A 23,478-nucleotide genomic window follows, 5' to 3' on the forward strand; every position below is an offset into this window, starting at 1 on the left:
GTGATTAGCCCTCCTCTCTTGCACTTTGATACCCTCCCCTTCCCTATGTTGTTAATCAACTCTCCTGGTTTTGAGTCATTTAATCCTAACCGTGGAGCAAGACTGGGAGATTGCCAAATGAACCAGAAAGCCATCCCATCTTTGGAGAAAGCAGATTTGGAGATTAGAATTTCTGGGTCTTGTCCCTGAAATTCCCCCCACTCTGACTTAAGTTTCCATTGAAACAAATAAGTGAGACAGACATATATCTTTACAAAAAAAAAAAAAAAATGGCTTGGTTCCAACATACCTCTCTCTCTCAAATAAAGTCTAAGGTAAGGGTAAAAATAAGCACATATAGAAAAGACAGAATATTTAAAAAGAAATATATCTACAGGAAAAAAGGAACACCATTGAAATGATTTATACTTGTTAGTAATCTTTTACTTAATGCAAAATATTTCATAAGAAAATCAGATATTCAGATATTAACTTATAGAGATATACCTGAATAAAACTATACTTTAGATCCTTTCTAATTCTGAAAGCCTAATTTTATTGATTGGCTGTTAAGGGAAACTGTTGAGTGGGATTGAATCTAAGAGCCCTTTCACAGCATGACAATTGAAACTGAAGAATATAAATTTTATTTTTGTCTTAGTTAAGGAAATCAAACAGTGAGAGGAAAGCCTAGTATGATACTGATGATTTGAAAGCAGTCAGTTCCAAAACTAAATAAGCAGTACCTTTAAAAAAAAATGTAAGGAAGTTGGTGTTAGGATGAACAGTATTTTCCAAATTTCAGCAGAAAGCTTGGCAAGGTTGGATTGATTTTACAGGAAAAGGATAACAGAACTATCATACAGGCCCTCCCCTGAGTTATTATGTTGTTTCTGCAGTCCTTAATTTTCTCATTCATAAAATTGAAAGACAGAAATCATGAGCCAAACCAAAATCAAGAAGCTAGTGCAGGGGTCGGAAACCTATGTCTTAGAGCCAGATGTGGCTTTTTTGATGGCTGCATCTGGCTCGCAGACAAATCTTTAATTAAAAAAATAATAACGTTAAAAATATAAAACATTCTCATGTATTACAATCCATTCATTTCCTACCATTCATGTTCATGGTTGCAGGTGGCTGGAGCCAATCACAGCTGTCCTCCTGGACAACACCACATTTTTATTGGATAATGCATAATGTACACGGGTTGTTGTATGGATCTAACGGAATTACATTTTAAAATATGTGGTGTTCATGGCTCTCTCAGCCAAAAAGATTCCTGACACCAAAAGAAAAACTTATTTAAAAAACTCCTAGGTGCAGGCAGGCTGAGTCCAGCAAAGGGTGTCAGCCCTGAGGGAGGGGTGGTACAGGGATTATATGGATTTGTCAAAGGGCCTTGGGCAAAGGCAACTGCAAGATTTCTTCTTCTGCTCCATCTCCACACATGCTGCAGATGGCTTTTTCAGTCTACCTGAATCACTACCAGCTAGAAGCAGCGGTTATTGGGACTTGGACGTGAGCTGCAAAGTATAGAATTGTGACAACAATTCCAGTGCCATGCGGACTTTTCCTGGATGTGGACTTTTCCTGGACTCCTGCTCCTTGTGACAGCTCCTAACGTACTGAACTGGGGTTGGGTTGAATTTTCAGGGATCTGGAATAGTGTTGGTGCCAACTTGGACTTGGTGAACATGTTAAGGACACTACTCTTTTATGGATTGTTGTTGTATTGGCCACGAGTTTCCTTAAAGGCTTTAATCAATGTAAAAAAAAATAGAAGACTGGATAAAGAAGATGTGGCACCTATACACTAGGGTATGCTACTTAGCCATAAGAAATGATGACATCAGATCATTTACAACAAAATGCTGGGATCTTGATAACATTATACGGAGTGAACTAAATAAATCAGAAAAAAAACAAGAACTGCATGATTCCATACATTGGTGGGACACAAAAACGAGACTAAGAGACATGGAAAAGAGTGTGGTGGTTGGGGGGGGGGGGGCAAGGAGGGAGAAAAGAAGGGGAAGGGAGAGGGGCACAAAGAAAACTAGATAGAAGGTGACGGAGGACAATCTGACTTTGGGTGATGGTTATGCAACATAATTGAAGAACAAGATAACCTGGACATGTTTTCTTTGAATATATGTACCCTGATTTATTGATGTCACCCCATTAAAATTAATAAAAATTTATTTATAAATTTAAAAAAAAGATTTCTTCTCTTTGTGGTTGTGAGTGGCGCCACAGTTCCTCAAAATTGTTTGCACTCTAATCCAATCGTCCCTTATCAGCATCCAGCTGCAAGAAAGGTCTAAACTGCATTACTCGGTACTTCTTCCTCCTTCAGGCCTGCATTGTTCTTAAGAAAGATGGTGGCTAAGTAGCCATTTTATCTATCAGAAATGAGTGGAATGTCCATTTGTCTTGCCTTAGATTTTATTTCAGTAAGAAAATTTAATCAAAGACAAGAAGTTATTTTGATTGTAATATTTCCTGCCATAAATATGGGTCGCATCATACACCCTTCCTTCCTCTTTCTTTTGTCAGAATGGTAGTATTGTGTCATGGCCAAGAATCCAGCAAGGTCTCCTGGGATTAAATACTTGCTTTGTCATTTGCTAGCTGTGTTACCTTGGGCAAGTTATTACATCTCTCTGTTGGTTCAGTTTCAGTCTATATAAAATAGAGTGATGTTGGTCAAATAAGTTTTTAAATATGATATATGTTTGCTTATAGTTTGCATTGAGTGGTGGGGGGGCAGGCTGTAAACAGGCAGGGTGGTTATAGCCTAATGCTTAGTTTTAAGACTAAGCTTTTCCCCACACCCCTGACCAGGGGGTCCCCAAACTTTCTACACAGGGGAGCAGTTCACTGTCCCTCAGACCGTTGGAGGGCCGGACTATAAAAAAAAACTATGAACAGCCTGACCAGGCAGTGGCACAGTGGATAGAGCGTCGGACTGGGATGCAGAAGGACCCAGGTTCAAGACCCCGGGGTTGCCAGCTTGATGGCAGGCTCATCTGGCTTAAGCAAAAAGCTCACTAGCATGGACCCAAGGTCACTGTCTCGAGCAGGGGGTTACTCAGTCTACTGAAGGCCCGTGGTCATGGCACATATGAGAAAGCAATCAATGAACAACTATGGTATCACAACAAAAAAACTGATGATTGATGCTTCTCATCTCTCTCCATTCCTGTCTGTCTGTCCCTATCTATCCTTCTATCTGACTCTCTGTCTCTGTAAAAAAAATTAAAATTAAAATTAAAAATTAAAAAAAAAAAATTTAAAACTGGCCCTCCTCCAGGCTAGGGGTGACGTAAGTGGTGGATTGGGATTTAAAAAAACAAACAAACAAACAAACTATGAACAAATACCTATGCACACTGCACATATCTTATTTTAAAGTAAAAAAACAAATACAATATTTAAAATAAAGAACAAGTAAATTTAAATCAACAAACTGACCAGTTGTTGGGCAGATAAAATATATTATGCTCACTTCGTTAAGATGGCGCTGCCCACGTGGAGGCCTGTTGCCCAGGTGATATTAATGTGTATTGGGGGTGGGCTGTGGGCAGGCAGGATCCTTGTAGTCTGGGGCTTGGTTTTAGTACTAAGCCTTTCTCACCCTTTTTGATATGGGGTGGTACAATCCCATCATGCCCCAGATAAGTGACTTTGTATTAGAGACTTCCCTATTTTGTACATTGGATTAAAGGTTTTGATTTCTACATTATAAAATGGGGACAGAATGGAGCTTGCTCTCTCGGTTCCTGGAATTATTAGCATTAGAGAGGAGAGAGCAGAGAGGAGAGCAGAGAAAGCCCATGTGAAGGAGGCCAGGAGAAGCAGCCAAGATGGTGGAGTGCTGAGGGAGAAGCCAGTTTGTGCAGAATTTGTGCAGAGTTTGTGCAGGGAGAAGGAAGGAGATGGAAATAGAGGTGAATAAGTCTGGTGAGCTAGAAACCTTTGATTCTAAGAAACTCGGATAAGTCAGTAGCTTTGTGAGCACTGAATGAGTGGGTTTTGGAGCCCAGTGTGTGTTTTTACTTGCCCACCGGGTGCAAGCTAGGATTAAAGATGATGGCCCATCAGCTTTTGGCTCCATTGTTTCTTTACCAACTGTCTGAATCCAATGCGAACCTACACGGTCCAGGCGGCTGTGATGGTGGCCATGGACACTGGCTTTACACCAGTATTTCAATGGGAACTATGCTCCTCTCACTGACCATCAATGAAAGAGGTGCCCCTTCCAGAAGTGTGATGGGGGCCGGATAAATGGCCTCAGGGGGTTGCATGCGGCCTGCGGGCCATAGTTTGGGGACCCCTGCCCTTGACTGATTGCATGATGTGGGGTGGTGCACTCTTATGAGGAATTTCATTATGCCGCACATTAGTGACTTTGTATCAGAGACTTTCTTGTTTGTATATTGGATTAAATGTTTAGTGTTTTAATTTCTACACTATAAAGTGGGGCAGACCAGGAACTTGCTCTCTAGGTTCCTGAGATTAACATTAGAGGAGAGAGCAGAGTAAAGCCACATAGAGGAGGCCAGGAGAAGCAGTCAAGATGGTGGAGTGCTGAGGAACAAGCCAGTTTGTGCAGAGTTCGTGCAGAGAGAAGGAAGAAGATGGGAACAGAGGTGAATAAGTCTGGTGAGCTAGAAACCTTTGATTCTAGGAAACTTGGATAAGTCAGTAGCTTTGTGAGCACTGAATGAGTGGGTTTTGGAACCTAGTGTGTGGTTTTACTTGCCCACCGGGTGAAAGCTAGGATTAAAGATGATGGCCCATCAGCTTTTGGCTCCATTGTTTCTTTACCGACTTGTCCAAATCCTATGAGAACCTGCATGGGTCAGGCAGCTGTGATGATGGCCATGGCTACTGGCTTTACAGGTGATAATAGTGATCTTGTTTCTTCATAGACTTATAGAGATTAAATAAATTAATGTGTATGAAATGCATCTAAGTGTCTTGATATAACAAGCATTTTGTAAGTTGTAGGTCAAATAAGTTTGTAAATATGATATATGTGTTTGCTCGCTTTGGATGTGGGAGACAGGCTGTAAATTGGCAAAGTCATTATAGCCTAAGGCTTAATTTTAAGACTAAGCCTTTCCTTCCTTCTAATACTAAGATCTTCTCAAAACTAAGCTTTTCCTCATACCTTTGTTGCATGATAGGGAGTGGTGCACTCTTATGTGGAATCCCATTATGCCTCAGGTAAGTGGCTTTGTATCAGAGACTTCCTTATTTGTATATTGGCTTAAAGGCTTTAATTTTCTACACTATAAAATGAAGCAGACCAGGGGCTTTTGCTCTTTTGGTTCCTGCCATCAGCATTGCAGGGGCCTCCCTGATCCCTTGCCCTACATTGGAAAAGCAGGTTTTCTACTTTTCCCTTGGCTTTTCTTGTGGCTTGCCTCTCTTGGTGAGACACCAATAAACAGAATGGCCCACCATCTTCCAACTCTGCCATTTCTTTACCATCTGCCTGAATTCAATGAGAACCTGCATGTGAATAGCCATGATGGCAGCCCCTGGCCATACACCATGTTTCACCTTTTCTGACATTTCAGTTTATGAATAGTTTCTCTTGTTCTCCTGGCCATATGCTCCCAGTTACACCAGTTTTCACCTGCATGAACAGGTCTGCTAGTTAATATGACTGTTTTTCCTCCCAGAGCACTTTGCTGGCATGTGATTGCCCTACAGCTTCCTAACAGGTTTGAGCAAAATAGTATTCTGTTAATGACTTGCTAGCTACTTTTCTTAGAATTACTATTGCCACTTTTTTCTCACTAGATTATTCCCTAGAGAAATAAAGCTTTGTGTTTATCCTAATGAAAGTGATTATGCTTCTTGGCAATTTTAACTTTGAGCTTAGCCCCATATGAGAGAAAACAGGATTCAGGAAGGAGGACTAAGGTACACAGTGGAAGGGCAGGTAGCTGAGGGAAAGAGGAATGATCTCATTACAATTATACACAGTCTCTTAGTTCCATTAAGCTTGTGAATCATTAGCTTATACACAGGTTGTTAAGGACTTGGAGTGGAACCAATGGAGAGCACATGTACTCAGGCCTTTTCATCTGCACTTCAGGGAATTGTTATACAATAGTTCTAACAAGCGGGGCTAAGTAATTATGTATTTCTGGTTCCTTTGACTATTCTTCTTTTGACCTAACCCAAATCACATGACCAGATACCCTTATTCTCTGTGCTTCAGTGAATTAGGGGCCAGGATTATTATTACTCTGAAGCACCAAACATGAATTATAAAAATCTAAGTAGTGAGCAATAGCCCTGGTTTCAAAAATGAATAATATGACAAAAGAACCCAGTTCCGTCTCACAGCCACTCCAGTAGGAAGCATCTCTATGAGATGAACCTAGATGGCAGCCTGAGTATTGAGGAGCAGCCTCAGAGGCATTGAAAGTCAGCGATAAGGTTAAATTTAGGGAAGTTTAACAAAATATGAGGATGGAGTTTATAAAGCCAGTAGCCGCCATCCTGGCCATTCACATGAAGTTTCGCATTAGATTCGGACGGACGATAATGAAACAATGGAGCCAAGAACTGGTGGGCCATTACCTTTAATCCTAGCTTGCACCCGGCAGGCAAGTAAAAACACACACTGGGCTCCAAAACCCACTCATTCAGTGCTCACAAAGCTACTGGCTTATCCGAGTTTCCTAGAATCTAAGGTTTCTAACCTTATCAGCCTTATTCACTTCTGTTTCCCATCTCCTTCTCTCTACACAAACTCTGCACAAGCTGGCTTCTCCTCCAGCACTCCACCATCTTAGATGCCCTCCTGGCCTCCTCCATGTGGCCTTTCTCTGCTCTCCTCTCTAATGCTAATCTCAGGAATGAAGAGAGCAAGCTCCTGGTCTGCCCCCATTTTATAGTGTAGAAATCAAAACCTTTAATCCAATATACAAACAAGGAAGTCTCTGATACAAAGTCACTTATCTGAGGCATAATGGGATTCCTTATGAGAGTGCACCACCCCACACCATGCAATCTGTCAAGAATGTGGGGAAAAGCTTAGTCTTAAAACTAAGCCTTAGGCTGTAACAACCCGGCCTGCTTACAGCCTGTCCCCTACACCCCAATACAAACTATAAGCGAGCAAACATATATATCCTATTTACAAACTTATTTGACTAACAGAGTTTATCATGGAATAATTAGTTTTATGAGTCATGTAACACCTTACCACTAACCATATGACAAGAAATGTAAAACATTAGTGCCTGACCATGTGGTGGCGCAGTGGAGAGAGCATCAGACTGGGATGCGGAGGATCCAGGTTCAAAGCCTTGAGATTGCTGGCTTGAGCTCAGGCTTGTTGGCTTGAGTATGGGCTCACCAGCTTGAGCACAGGATTATAGACATGACCCCATGGTCGCTGGTTTGAGCCCAAGGTCACTGGCTTGAGCCCAAGGTTGCTGGCTTGAGCAAGGGTTCACTCACTCTGCTGGAGTCCCCAGGTCAAGGCACATATGAAAAAGGAATCAATGCAACTAAGGAACTGCAATGAAAAACTGATGCTTCTCATTCCTCTCCCTTCTTGTCTGTCTGTCTCTTCTGTCCCTCTCTCTATGTCTCTTTCTGTCTCTGTCACACACAAAAATATGTAAAATAGCATTCATTATCTCATACTATCTGTGAGTCAAGAATATGGACACAGCTTAGGTGGGTCCTCTGCCTAGGGTCTCACAAGGCTGCCATCAAGGGGTCTGCTGGGTTGTGTTCTCATATGAAGGCTCAACTTGGGAGGAATACACTTCCAAGCTCCTCTGGAAAATTCATTTCTTTCTGGTAGTGAGATTCATGTAAGTTTGTTTCTTTAGATTCAGGCAGAGAAGGAAAAGAGGGAGAAAAACTTTACCAAGTTTGGCACTTGATCTTATGTAATCAATGTACATGCTGACATATATTCTGTCACCTGTGTCACACTCCAAGCCACAAATCTTCCCCACATTCAAGGTGAGGAGATTACACAAAGGCATGAACATCAGGAGGCAGGGATGATAAGAATCACTTAAAGTCTGCCAAGTTCTCCAGCTATCTGCCACACAGGGATTATAGAAATATCCCTCTGGATCTTTAATAACAGGAGAAACCCAAATGTCCATCAATGGTCAGGATACAATTGAATATTATTTAGCCTTAAAAAAGAAGAAAATTCTTGCACATGCTACAACTTGGATGAACCTTGAAGACTTTATGCTAAGGAAAATAAGTCAGATACAACAGGACAAATATCCTGTGCTTCCACTTATATGAGGTACTTTAAGCAGCAAATTCACTGACAGAGAATTTGATTGGGGGTTTCCAGGAGCTGAGAGGAAGAAGGAATGGAAAGTGGTATTAGTCAGGGTCCTCCAGAGAAACAGAAGCAGTAGAATGTGGATACTGAGAAAGAGATTGCTGATAAGAAATTGGCTCATGCAGCTATAGAGGCTGGCAAATCTAACTGTGTAGTGTGGACTGAAAGGCTCCAGACCCAGGACACCAGAGATGTAGTTCCAATCCAAAGTCTGTCTGCTGGAGAGATTTTCTTATTTACAGAAAGATCAGCCTTTTTGTTCTGTTTAGTCTTTCAACTGATTGGATGAGGCTCATGAAAGGCAGAAACAGGCCTGACCAGTCAGTGGCGCAGTGGATAGAGCATTGGACTGGGATGCCGAGGACCCAGGTTTGAAACCCTGAGGTCGCCAGCTTGAGCGTGGGCTCATCTGCTTTGAGCAAAAGCTCACCAGCTTAGACCCAAGGTCGCTGGCTCGAACAAGGGGTTACCCAGTCTGCTGAAGACCCACGGTAAAGGCACATGTTGGGCAGATAAAATATATTATGCTCACTTTGTTAAAGATGGCGCTACCCACATGGAAGCCTGTTGCCCAGGTGATTGCTTGGGATGGGCGTGATTATATTAATGTGCTTTGGGGTGGGCTGTGGGCAGGCAGAATCCTTATAGCCTGGGGCTTGGTTTTAGGACTAAGCCTTTCCCACCCTTTTTGATGTAGGGTGGTGCACTCTCATGAGGAATCCCATTATGTCTCAGATAATTGACTTTGTATCAGAGACTTTCTTGTTTGTATATTGGATTAAAGGTTTTGAATCTACACTATAAAGTAGGGCAGACCGGGAGCTTACTCTCTTGGTTCCTGAGATTAGCATTAGAGAGGAGAGCAGGGAAAGGCCATGTGGAGGAGACCAGCAGAAGCAGCCAAGATGGTGGAGTGCTGAGGGAGAAGCCAGTTTTTGCAGAGTTTGTGCAGGGAGAAGGAAGGAGATGGGGAACAAAGGTGAATAAGTCTGGTGAGCTAGAAACCTTTGATTCTAGGAAACTCGGATAAGCCAGTAGCTTTGTGAGCACTGAATGAGTGAGTTTTGGAGCCCAGTGTGTGTTTTTACTTGTCCTCCAGGTGCAAGCTAAGATTAAAGATGATGGCCCACCAGTTCTTGGCTCTGTTGTTTCATCACCATCCATCCGAATCCAATGCAAACCTCCATGGGCCAGACGGCCATGATGGTGGCCGTGGCTACTGGCTTTATAGCACATATGAGAAAGCAATCAATGAACAACTAAGGTATCGCAACGAAAAACTGATGATTGATGCTTCTCATCTCTCTCAGTTCCTGTCTGTCCCTATCTATCCCTCTCTCTGCCTCTATCTCTCTTTGTCCCTGTAAAAAATAAAAAAGAAAGAAAGGCAGAAATGGGAGGTTGAATGCAAAACATGAGGCTAGTGTGTTGCAAAAGGAAAATTTATTTTAAAAGTGCCTGGGTAGCCTGACCAGGCGGTGGCACAGTGGATAGAGAATCGAACTGAGATGTAGAGGACCCAGGGTCGAGACCCCAAGGTCGCCAGCTTGAGCTCTGGCTCATCTGGTTTGAGCAAAAGCTCACCAGCTTGGACCCAAGGTCACTGGCTCAAGCAAGGGGTCACTCAGTCTGCTTTAGCCCCCCCAGTCAAGACACATATGAGAAATCAATCAATGAACAACTAAGGAGCCGCAACAAAGAATTGATGTTTCTCATCTTTCTTCCTTCCTGTCTGTCTGTCCCCCTCTCTGACTCTCTGTTTCTGCCAAAAAAAAAAAAAAAAAAGTGCCTGGGTACAGGCAGGCTAAAACCAGCAGGGGGTGTCTGCCCCAAGGGAGGGGAAGGGGAGGGTTTATATGGATTAGTCAAAGGGCCTTGGGCAAAGGGAGCTGAGGTTGCTGTATCTAACTCAACTGTCCCTTATCAGCATACAGCTGCAAGGGAGGTCTGAGCCAGATTATTGAGTAAGCAAGTCCTTCTTCCTCCTTCAAGTTTGCATTGTTCTTAAAATAGTGAATGAGTAGCCATTTTATCTATTAGGTATAATATTAGGATGACCAACTTTTTTACAATGAAAAGGAGGACAAAAATAAATTGAAGAAAATAATATCGTAAATAAAAGAAACTATTTATTGCAACAATAGTATACTATGATAAATGCATAATAAAAACATTTGTAACATTTTATATTGTAATGATGCTTACATGTCTATTAATTTTTAATAATAATTGTAAGAAAAAAGTACACATTTAGTAAAACTAAATATCAAACAAAACCACTAATTTGGAGTGATATTCGGGTTTATCATTTTCTAATTAAAAAATGTCTGTTTTATGCAACTATTTAATCTAAATATGTTATTAATAGATATGGTTTGAGGTTAGATTTCCACTTTAAAACTCGAATTTCAGGAAAATACTTGTAAATAAAATTATACGTATTTGGAAATTAATAAGTAGATAACACTGGGGAACAAAATTTTTGTTGCATTCACATAAACACTTGTTCTTACCTAATTTGAGTGTGCTGATCTCAAATCTGACATTAGTTTTTCTTTGTAAGCTACAGTTTTTTTGTAATTCAAGATTTTAGGTTTTCATCTTATTGTAAAATTTTCAACATTTAGTTTAACATAATGAAGTAGAATGTCCTCTTGGGTATCATCTTTGTAAAAATATAATAATTTATATAATGCAGTAAATACATGAATACACTAAAAGACATGTTTGCATCAGAATTTGTCTACAATTTTGAAATAGAACATATTAAAACATATTTTAATCATAAAATTTGCACAAAACTTATTTAAATTCTATTCAGGCAAATATTTGCATATGTAGCTCTTGCATTTGTGTACTTGTTGAGGACAATTTCGTTTGATGTGCCAGCAGTAGCCTGCTCATCACTAACAGCTACAAGGTTTTCTGGAAACTTATCAAGGTGACTGTTAAGGAAGTGAATCTTAATGCTCATGTTACATCCAATGTCGTGGAAAGCCAACAGCATCCTTTGAACCAGAAGTTCATAGTTTTCTGCTTTTTTGTTACCAAGGAAGTTCTTTGTAACTGCCACAAAAGACTACCATGCTGCTTTCTCCTCCTTATTCATCTTCCTGGCAAATTCTTCATCACGTATGAGGGTTTGAATTTGAGGTCCATCATATACACTTGCTTTTATCTTCTTGAAAGACAAGGCAAGAAAAGCAGAAATAATAGGCTGAAAGCATTCACTTTCTCTATTCAAAGCCTAAACAAACTGCTTCATTAAGCCAAGTTTGATGTGAAGTGGGGGGAAAATGATCCTGTCTTGCCTGACCAGGTGGTGGTGCAGTGGATAGAGCGTCAGACTGGGATGTGGAAGGACCCAGGTTCGAGACCCCAAGGTCGCCAGCTTGAGTGCGGTCTCATCTGATTTGAGCAAAGCTCACCAGCTTGGACCCAAGGTCGCTGGCTCAAGCAAGGGTTTACTCAGTCTGCTGAAGGCCCATGGTCAAGGCACATATGAGAAAGCAATCAATGAACAATTAAGGTGTCACAGTGAAAAACTAATGATTAATGCTTCTCATCTCTTTCCGTCCTAGTCTGTCTGTCCCTATCTATCCCTCTCTCTGACTCTCTCTCTGTCTCTGTAAAAATAAAAAAATAAAAATAAAAATTCTGTCTCAATTAACTACAGGTAAATTCACAATATTTTGCATTCCTACATCCAGAGCTTCACATTTCAGCCACTCTTTCTGTGTCCAGTGTTTCTCCTGAGCTCAGCTGTCCCACAAACACAGAAAGCAAGGATACTTCATGAAACCTCTCTGTTGTCCTAGCAGGAAATTTACCATTTTAAGATCCACACAAATGATCCAGTTATTCTCCTCATATTTCAGAAAGTCGAGGACAATTTTTATGTCATTCTTACTAAGTCATTCAATTTGGGTTGGCTCAACTGCTGAGGGGTTAATGACCACTTGGCATCAGAAGAAGACCCTTCAGATTCTACAACCATTTCCTCATGCATCTTATCAAAATAAATTGATCATGTTCACTTTCTTTGTCCTTAGAAAAAATAAAACCATTGAAAACTGGATCCGGGAGTGTCTCGGAGTGTGGGATAGGTCGTATTGCTGAAGGAATATTAGGATATGCGATCTTATGCCGTTTTTTCTTGCCAATGCCCTTTGTATGGATCAGACAGAAATAACAGTCACTGCTGTGGTCCTTAGGTTCACGCCAAACCATAGGAATACCAAAAGGCATTCCTTTGCGTTTTCCTTTTGTCCAGTCATGAAGCATTTCCTTACAATTATGACACACAATATGAGGAGCCCAATTCTTGCCTTGATCGCCAAGGGGAACTTCAAAATAGGCAATATATGCACGTCACAAATGATGAAATATTATGCCTTTGACGTTGAAGTGTGTATCAGCCACATATATAACAGAAGGTGTCAGGACTATTCTTATATTTATGCCTACTCGAAGAAGCCATGATTCAATCTTAAAACAAAATACGAGGGTGATTTTATCAGATAATAATTTTTTACATTTAAAAATAACTACAATTATGTCAAAGTGATGTTTGTAAAACATTAATTGCCTTGTGGTTATGTTCAATCCAAGAGTCATTGCCCTTTAACTCCAATTTAAAAACCAATGCATGCCATTAACTGTAACAAAATGAAATTAAAATTGCATAAAACCCAGAGCATGCACCAAAAAAAAAAACCAAAACCGGATTTCAGATTTGGAATCAGCAATGCAGAAATATATAGAAACAGTTCTAAAACCTCATGCAACAGAAAATGAAAAAAAAAAAACTGTTCCCCAGTGTAATTATTTTCCTGCTCTACCACTGTGCAAACCTGCCAGTGCCACTATGTGTATACTTTTTAAAGTCTTTTTTTTTTTTTTTAACCTACAGTTAAATATGTGTGATGTGATAGATACATGAATTGACCAGGAATTACAACTGCCCTTTTTCTGTTCTGCTTGGCTGCCTGACCCCACCCTTAATTACCAGACAATGGACCCTGGGACAGAGGGGTTCCAGGAAGCTGGTCTATCGCCCCAAGGAAGAGTATTCCAGAAAGCCGAACCTACCAGCACACCCTTGCTCGAGGCTATTCCCAACCCTATAAAATTTTGCCTCAGTCTGTTTTTGGGGCCCTTCTTTTGGAGAAGTCCCCCCGCAGGGCTTTCTCCTCTAATAAAGCCTGCACACCTGGAGTTTGAATGCCATCTCATTCTTACCTGATGCTCATTTCCATCTCTTTTGCTGTAATTAATCAACCTCAGTTACTTTTTGATTGGTATGTTTGTTCTCTATGACTTTCTTTAGAAAGGACTCAGTATTCCCTGAGTTCTTTTATGTCCAAACTGTTCTTTTTGTTGGTGGTGTTAAGAGAGGACACTGCCACATGGTCAGAGAAATGTCTCTAGAAACAAACTATAGAAATGATCCCTGAAAGTATATAGTCTTTGGAAAGCTCATCTCACTTCTTTTCCTCAAGAATATTGTAAACACTATTCTAACACTGTAAATGTTTCATGTTAATGGTATCTGAAACCAGCCTGCTCACACCCCCTGTTGGGCGGATAAAATGTATTATGCTCACTTTGTTAAAAATAACACGAGGAGGCCGTCGCCCAAGTGATATTAATGTGTGTTGGGGTGGGCTAAAGGCAGGCAGAATCCTTGTAGCCTGGGGCTTGGTTTTGGGATTAAGCCTTTCCTACCCTTTTTGCTGTGGGGTGGTACAATCCAATCATGCCTCAGAAAGTGACTTTGTATTAGAGACTTCCCTATTTTGTATATTGGATTAAGGGTTTGGATTTCTACACTATAAAATGGGGATGAAGCGGGAGTTTGTGCTCTTGGTTCCTGAGATTATCATTAGAGGAGAGAGCAGAGCCAGCAGCGGAAGGAGGCCACGTGGAGGAGACCAGGAAAAGCAGCTAAGATGGCGGAGTGCTGAGTGAGGTGCCAGTTTGTGTAGAGTCTGTATCTGGGATAAGGAAGGAGATGGGGAACTGAGGAGAATAAGGCTGGTGAGCTAGAAACCTTTGATTCTAGGAAACTTGGATAAGTCAGTAGCTTTGTGAGCACTGAATGTGATTGGGTTTCGGAGCCCAGTGTGTGTTTTTACTTGCCCGCCGGGTGCAAGCTAGAATTAAAGACTATAGCCCACCAGTTTGTGGCTCCGTTGTTTCTTTACCGACTGTCCGAATCCAATGCGAACCTGCATGGGACTGGCTGCTTTGATGGTGGCTCTAGCCGTGGCTCCTGGCTTTACACCCCCCTTAATTGTCTGTTATTTTCCCTGACTGCTCAAAAACATCTTCATCTTTAAAGATCATTAAGTTTGGTAGAATAAGCTCTTTGTTTTGACCATTCTGGAACATGGAGTATTTGTTGGACAAACCAATGTGTTTCAAGTGTGAAACAAGTGAGTTGTTTGCTTGCTTGGACTTTGCATTGGCACGGGACACTGCCATATTTCAGTGCTTGCCCTCAGGGTGGCAGACTGCAAATGGTGGGTTGCCTGCCTCCATGGGGAGGGGAGATTGTTTGCTGGAGAAGGGGATTTCTCCCCCAGTTTGACTGAAAAGTCCAGAGAAAGAGAAGGAGTGCTGAGGGGCTTGAGAGCCCTGAGATTTAGGCCCTGCCTGTTTGACTGCGGACTGCTGAGGCTGGTGGGGGTCCTTGAGTCCCGGTAAATCTGGAGAATGAGACCAGACTGTGGAACCCAAGAGGGGATTGGGGCTTGGGAGCCCTGAGAGAAAGGAAAGCGGTTTTCCCTTTCTGTTTGCTCATCCACCTTTAGGAGACTTTAATAACTGGAATGGCCCACCATTTTCTGGCTCCACAGTTCCTTTACTGTCTGCCGGAATTCAATGTGAACCTGCATGGCCATGACGGTGGCCACTGGCCTTATAGTATTCTTTCAGTTTCTTTTTTATTAAAATAAATTTATTTAGAAAATTAAATTTAATGGGGTGACATTAATCAATAAGAGTACATAGGTTTCAGGTAAACATTTTTATAGCATTTGAACTGTTGATTATGTTGTGTACCCATCACCCAAAGTGTAATTTTTTTTTTTTTTTACAGAGACAGAGTCAGAGAGAGGGATAGATAGGCAGTGTTGGGCAGATAAAATGTATTATGCTCACTTTGTAAAAGATAACGCTGCCCACGTGGAGGCCGTTGCCCAGGTGATATTAATGCAGGGGCCCCAAAACTTTTTACACAGGGGGGCAGTTCACTGTCCCTCCGACTGTTGGAGGGCCAGACTATAAAAAAAATATGAACAAATCCCTGTGCACATTGCACATATCTTATTTTTGATAGATACGTGAATTCCAAACTGCCCTCTTGATGTTCCGCTTATCTGTCAGACCTCACCCTTACTGGACTAATGACCCCGAGACAGAAGAATTCCAAAAAGTTGACAACCCGCCCCAAGGAGGGGCTCCGGACACACCAGGACTTTTGATTCAGCACCCACATGCTCAAAGCCCCCCAAGGAGGAGCATTCCGGACATACCAGGACTTTTGCCTCAGTATCCCCTCAGGCTCTCCCAAACACTATATAACTCGCCCCTAGTCTGTAACCGGTGCTCTTCTCCCCCAGGAGAAGTGCCTGGCAGGGTTCCTTTCTTCCTTTCAATAAAGCCTGTTACTCTGGTCTTTCGGACTCCCATGGATTCCAACAATTTTTAAGTAAAAAAACAAAACGAGAACAAATACAATATTTAAAATAAAGACCGAGTAAATTTAAATCAACAAACTGACAGGTATTTCAGTGGGAACTATGCTCCTCTCACTGACCACAAATGAAAGAGGTGCCCCTTCTGGAAGTGCGGTGGGGGCCGGATAAATGGCCTCAGGGGGCTGCATGCGGCCCGCGGGCCGTAGTTTGGGGACCCCTGTATTAATGTGTGTTGGGGGGCAGCCAGGATCATTGTAGCCTGGGGCTTGGTTTTGGGATTAAGCCTTTCCCACCCTTTTTGATGTGGGGTGGTACAATCCTATCATGCCTCAGAAGGTGACTTTGTAGTAGAGACTTCCCTATTTTGTATATTGGATTAAAGGTTTGGATTTCTACACTATAAAATAGGGGCAGAATGGGAGCTTGCTCTCTTGGTTCCTGGGATGATTAGCATGAGAGAGCAGAGGGAGCAGAGCAGAGAGCAGAAAGAGGCCACATGGAGTAGGCCAGGAGAAGCAGCCAAGATGGCGGAGTGCTGAGTGAGATACCAGTTTGTGCAGAGTTTGTATCTGGGATAAGGAAGGAGATGGGGAACTGAGGAGAATAAGGCTGGTGAGCTAGAAACCTTTGATTCTAGGAAACTCGGATAAGTCAGTGGCTTTGTGAGCACTGAATGTGAGTGGGTTTTGGAGCCCAGTGTGTGTTTTTACTTGCCTGCCAGGTGCAAGCTAGAATTAAAGAAAATGGCCTATCAGTTTTTGGCTCCGTTGTTTCTTTACCGACTGTCCGAATCCAATGTGAACCTGCATGAGCCGGGCTGCTGTGATAGTGGCAGCCTTGCCTACTGGCTTTACAGGCAGGAATGAGAGAGATGAGGAGCATCAATCATCAGTTTTTTGTTGCGATACCTTAGTTGTTCATTTATTGCTTTCTCATATGTGCCTTGACCGCGGGCCTTCAGCAGACCGAGTAACCCCTTGTTCAAGCCAGCAACCTTGGGTTCAAGCTGGTGAGCTTTGCTCAAACTAGATGAGGCCGCGCTCAAGCTGGCGACTTCAGGGTCTCGAACCTGGCTCCTCCGCATCACAGTCCAACACTCTGTTTACTGTGCCACTGCCTAGTCAGGCAGTGTAATTATTTTTTGTCTTTGAATATTTGTCCCTCTTTACCCTCCTCACTCACTTTCATATAGTAATTTTTCTTGAATGGAATCTTTAGAATTGTTTTGTTCCATTATGTTTGTTTTTTTGCGGTGTCTAATATGTACTTGGCATTGCTTTTTTTTTTTTTTTTTTTTTTGTATTTTTTCGTAGTTAAAAGCAGGGAGGCAGTCAGACTCCCACATGCTCCTGACTGGGATCCACCCGGCATGCCCACCAGGGGGCGATGCTCTGCCCATCTGGGGCGTTGCTCCGTTGCAGCTGGAGTAATTCCAGCACCTGAGGCAGAGGCCATAGAGCCATCCTCAGCGCCCAGGCCAACCCTGCTCCAATGGAGCCTTGGCTGCGGGAAGGGAAGAGAGAGAGAGAGAGAAAGGAGAGGGGGAAGGGTGGAGAAGCAGATGGGCACTTCTGTGTGCCCTGACTGGGGCATTGCTTTTCCTTGTCTTTATATTCCTTATTTTCTAATCCTTTCATTGTTTCCACCTAAATTTTCTCTTATCCTACTTCCTATCTTCTATTTACTGAGTTTCCATGGTTTCTCCCTCATTCCTTCCATTTTGTCTTCCATCTTCACTGGTTATTGTTTTCTTTTCTTTTCTTTTTTTAAAATATTTTATTGTCTGACCTTTGGTGGTGCAGTGAATAGAGTGGCAACCTGGAATGCTGAGGTCACTGTTTCTAAACCCTGGGCCTGCTCTGTTAAGGTACATACAAGAAGCAACTACTACCAATTGATGCTTTCTGTTTCTCACCCCCTCCCTTTCTCTCTCTCTCTCTCTCCTCTCTCTAAAATCAGCAAATAAAATCTTTAGGAAAAAAATGGCCCTGGCCAATTGGCTCAGTGGTAGAGTGTCAGCCTGGCATGTGGAAGTCCTGGTTTTGATTCCTGGTCAGAGCACACAGGAGAAGCGCCTATCTGCTTCTCCACTGCTCTTCCTCTAGCTTCTCTTTCTCTCTCTCTCTCTCTCTCTCTCTCTCTCTCTCTCTCTCTCCCTCTTTCTCTTTCCCTCCTGCAGCCATGGCTCGATTGGAGCAAGTTGGCCCGGGCACTGAGGATAGCTCCATGGCCTCCACCTCAGGCACTAATAAGAGCTCCTTTCAAAGCAACACCCCAGCTAGCCAAAGCATTGCCCCTAGTAGGCTTGTTGGGTGGATCCTGGTTGGGGTGTATGCGGGAGTCTATCTCTCTGCCTCCCCTCTTCTCACTGAATTAATATATATATTCAATAAAATTCTTCAGTGTGACATGATTTTCTCTCTCAGTTCTAAGCAAGAGTCGTACTAAATACTGTAGATTGCCACATTCATGTTTCCAGGTTGTGAGGTTTGCTAGGCAAGTGGATGGAAAGACAGATGCTACTGGTAAACTGTTCCAATGTTCACTCTGGGATCCAGACCAGTTAAGGAAATAAGAGATTAGAACATGAAGGTGATAAGGGATTAATGATGCCATGAGATTGAAAGCTGAAGGCCACTCAACATGAATTTGGAGAAGGCTCAATTCAAGGTTTCAATTCTAGCCCTGGAATGGCAAGGTTTCTGAAGTGTGGCATTTCTATGTTCATCTGTGCAAGTACATAAAGGTGACAGTCATCAACATGTGAAAGAGAAATAGAAGATTTTGTATTTTTCTGGCGAGTGAAAGTCTTAGAAGCAATGAACATAATTTTAAAAAATACTGATGAGTAATACAGAGAAGTGTTTCTGAACCGCTTTAACGTCAAAGGAAAATTTTACCAAAATGCAATATTCTAAATTTTCTCAGAAACACACACATTGATTCAGAGAATTGAATTAATACCAATCCTGTGTGTCAGGTTTGTGGGTAGACAAAGAGGTTTTTGAGATATGTTTCCTTTCTCTTTTGTTAGAGAAGATATGGGAATAGACCCAATAACATGCCCTCTGGTAACACACAGGCTTTTCTAGCCTGCTTCTCCACAATGCATGCCCACAGGAGTTATAAATGGTTGGGCTGATTGTTTAGGAAGGATGAGTCATGCTTTGTTTGAAAAGTTCCACTTACCAGACAGGAGCCACAGTCAGTTTGTTGTCTGAAAGACATAGAATTATAACCTCTGGAGCAACCACAATTGTGAGTTCAAATGGAACACATTGATTGAAAGCTGGCTCTATGCTAATATGTTTGTCTTATATTTTTGTTTTTTATTTAGTTTTTTTTATTTTATTTTAAAAATTGTTTTTCTTGTTTTGTATTTTTTAGATGTTTTGTTTTATTCTTTAGTATTTAATTTTTTGGCAATTTAATTGGGGAAGAATATACTAATGTGAATTTTAAAAATTGTATTGTTTGACTTTAAAGAGAAAGGAAGGGGAAGAGACAGACAGACAGAGATATTGATCTGATTCCATATGTGCCCTGACTAGGAATCAAACTGGCAACCTTTCTTTACCAAGACCATGCTCTAACCAATTGAGCTACTCAGCCAAGGTGCTAATGTGACTTTTTACTGTTTAATAAAAGATTGCCCCAAGTCTTCACATTCTAAAGAACACAGGTTTACCTGCATTTGAAAGTTCTGAAAAGGACATAGCACTCTGGACAATTAGGAAAATCTAAGGAAAGGGTTTAAAGCTCTGCCATGTGATGTTCTCTTAAATATATTGATCAATACCTTAAATTTTGGTAAGAGCTGTTTCATTCCAGTCCTCCCTGTCTTCCCATCCCCAACCAACACACACACACACACACACACACACACACTGCCCCTTCACCCAATAACAGGAAGAAATACTTGTATTTTCATATAAGCTGGTGAAAAGTGCCCAGTATTAAGGATGTTGGTAGCTTCTGTGTGCAAAATTGCAACAAAATCCTCTGAGACCATTGTATAGAGACTACCCCAATGGTCTGATGACAATGAGCTATTCCCAATGGAGAAGAAAAACTGTAATAGTGTCTGAAAGATAATTAAAATGGCCTGACCAGGTGATAGTGCAATGGATAGAGCATTGACCCGGATACTAAGGACCCAGTTTTGAAACCCCAAGGTCACCAGCTTGTGCGTGGGATCATAGATATGACCCCACTGTTGCTGTCTTATATATATATATTTTTTATTTAGGTTTCTTTTTAGTTTTTCATTTTATTTTAAAAACTGGGTATCTTTTGATCACTGGCTTGAAGCCCGAGTTTGCTGGCTTGAGCAAGGGGTTATTGGCTCAGCTGTGGCCTCTCGTTTAAGGCACATATGAGAAAGCAATCAATGAACAATTAAGGTAACGCAACAAAGGATTGATGCTTCTTTTTTTTTTTCTGTATTTTTCTGAAGCTGGAAACGGGGAGAGACAGTCTGACACACTCCCGCATGCACCCGACTGACCGGGATCCACCCGGCACGCCCACCAGGGGGCGACACTCTGCCCACCAGGGGGCAATGCTCTGCCCCTCCGGGGCGTCGCTCTGTTGCGACCAGAGCCACTCCAGCGCCTGGGGCAGAGGCCGAGGAGCCATTCCCAGCGCCCGGGCCATCTTTGCTCCAGTGGAGCCTCGGCTGCGGGAGGGGAAGAGAAAGACAGAGAGGAAGGAGAGGGGGAGGGGTGGAGAAGCAGATGGGCGCTTCTCCTGTGTGCCCTGGCCGGGAATCGAACCCGGGACTTCCGCACGCCAGGCCGACGCTCTACCGCTGAGCCAACCGGCCAGGGCCGTATTGATGCTTCTTATCTCTCTCTCTTCCGGCTGTCTGTCCCAATCTGTCCCTCTCTCTGTCTCTCTGTCCACTCCTCTTGCAAAAAATATAAATAAATAAAGAGTGATAGAAAAAAACAGTTTGGAAATTTAATGGCCTTTTTTATTAATCTGCTCTTTTAGTAATTTTGCCACTTACATGGTTAGTGGTCAATAATAGTTATTGAATTAATTTGTAGGGAATGCAATTGGGAATAAGCTAGTGGCCAGAGACCTCTTTGGGCAAAACCCCAGTGCTGGGACAAAAGCCTTACTCTAGGGGCATCTCTGATGTTCGCACTGAAAACAGCAAAACAGGGTGCAACAGCCACAAAATTAATATGAGCCCCCCCCCCCCGAACCTCCTTCTGTTTTTTGTTTCTGCTAATAAATATCTGAGCAAGACTGGCGGAGAGGCTGCTGTCTAGACCCTCTGCAAGAAGTCTGGATGGTAGCTTCCCCGAGGTCCCTCTGTACAGTTCATCTGGTCTCCGAGTAGTTATTGTCGACAATATAACATTAATTAATTAAAATTGCATCATAGCGAAAATAATATTTTTCATATCAGTATACATACATCTCATTAAAGATTTAGTTAATTTAAATTTTGATCAAAATGAACATTTTTCATATGCTTTTTGGAAATATGTTCATTTTGTGAACTTATTGTGTATACTTTTTGCTCACTGTACCACCGGGTGCTCATTCTTGTGGCTCATTGACATCGAAGATATAAATGCCATTTCCGTAGTTCTTGTTCACCATCATCTCTATAACTTACACTACTAGGGAGTAATTCATTGGTCTTTAAATTTTTTTTAAAAGATTATTATTTATTGATTCTAGAGAGAGGAGCAAGAGAAAGGGGGTGGGGGAGGAGTGTAGTAGTTGCTCCTTGTATGTGCCTTTAACTTGGCAAGCCCAGGGTTTTGACTGGCAACCTCAGCATTTCAGGTCAATGTTTTATCTGCTGTGCCACCACAGGTCAATCTCTTTAAATTTCTTTAATCCAATTTATTCTCTACCCTACAGTTTATCTTATCACATTCAAACCTTCAATGGGGTTTAATAATCTTAAATATTTAGTACTTAGCCTGAGTTGAGAAAGACTTCAGCCCTCTGACTGATTACCAGTTTAGAATGGCTCTAATCAATTCTCCAATTTAAGTTTTACCTGATCACAACCCAGATTAAATCTCCCCCATAGCTTCTATTTACCATCACACTCTAATCCAGAAACCCTAATCGTCTGCTCAAATGCTGACCCAAGCCTCATTTCTGATCACTGTCTAACCAATAAATATATTTAGAGTGTAGCCTGAAGGTAAGAGAATAAATTGTGTTTTTATCTGGAGAAATAACTTTCTAGGCAGAGCAAATAGTAAGTGCAAAAGCCTAAACTGAGACCATGCTTGGCTGGTTTACTAAAGTGCAAGGTCATCAGAGGGGATGGAGCAAAGTGAATGAAGGGATTTCTACTTAGAAATCAGAAGGGTACCGAGGGACCCAATTCTGTAGGCCTGTGTAAGCCACTGTAAAGTTTTAGGATTTTACTCGGGACTACTTTGTCTGCTCTGCTGGAAACAGACTACGAGGATAGGAAAAACAAGGGCAAAAGCAGAGAGAATTATAAAATACATCTAGTTTAAAGATGATGGTGGTAAACAGTTGTGATATTCTCAGTATATTTTGAAGAAAAAAAAGCAAGATTTTTTGACAAGTTGTGTTTGAACTATGAGACAAGGAGAAGAGTCCAAGATGTTGCCCAAATTTTTAATTCAAGCAACTGGACTAATGGAGTTGGCATTTAGGAGAGAGGGTCAGGGTTCAGAAAAGAGGATCATGATTGAATTTTAAGTTTGACTTAAATTACCTAGTAGACATCCAAGCAGGGATACTAAACTGGGGATTGGTATATACAGCTGGAGATAAAGATCGGGAACCAATCACCATTTGAATGGTATTAAAAACCTTGAGATTGAATTGTCAAGGCTAGGACTATATATATGGGATATAAGAAGTCTAGGGATTTAGTTTTAAGTGATTCAGTAGGAATCAGATTTAGACAGGTAGGGAGAAAGAAGAAAAAGGTAAAGAAAACTTTGAAGTATTAGCCATTAATGTAGATGGAAACTCAGGAAAGAAGGATGTCCTGGGAGCCATGAGAAGAAATTTAATCAAGATGAAGAGAGCTTCTAATACTTTTGTTTTCTTTTTTTTTTACAGAGACAGAGAGAGAGTCAGAGAGGGATAGACAGGGACAGACACACGCGAACGGAGAGATGAGAAGCATGAATCATTAGTTTTTCGTTGCGCGTTGCAACACCTTAGTTGTTCATTGATTGCTTTCTCACATGTGCCTTGACCGCGGGCCTTCAGCAGACCGAGTAACCCCTTGCTCGAGCCAGCGACCTTGGGTCCAAGCTGGTGAGCTTTTGCTCAAACCAGATGAGCCCGCGCTCAAGCTGGGGACCTCGGGGTCTCGAACCTAGGTCCTCTGCATTCCAGTCCCACACTCTATCCACTGCGCCACCACCTGGTCAGGCAAGCTTCTAGTATTTCAAGTAAGAGGGGAATTGGGAACTGATCATTATATTT

The sequence above is a fragment of the Saccopteryx leptura genome, chromosome 1 (assembly GCF_036850995.1).
Source record: "Saccopteryx leptura isolate mSacLep1 chromosome 1, mSacLep1_pri_phased_curated, whole genome shotgun sequence".
NCBI classification, from domain to species: domain Eukaryota; kingdom Metazoa; phylum Chordata; class Mammalia; order Chiroptera; family Emballonuridae; genus Saccopteryx; species Saccopteryx leptura.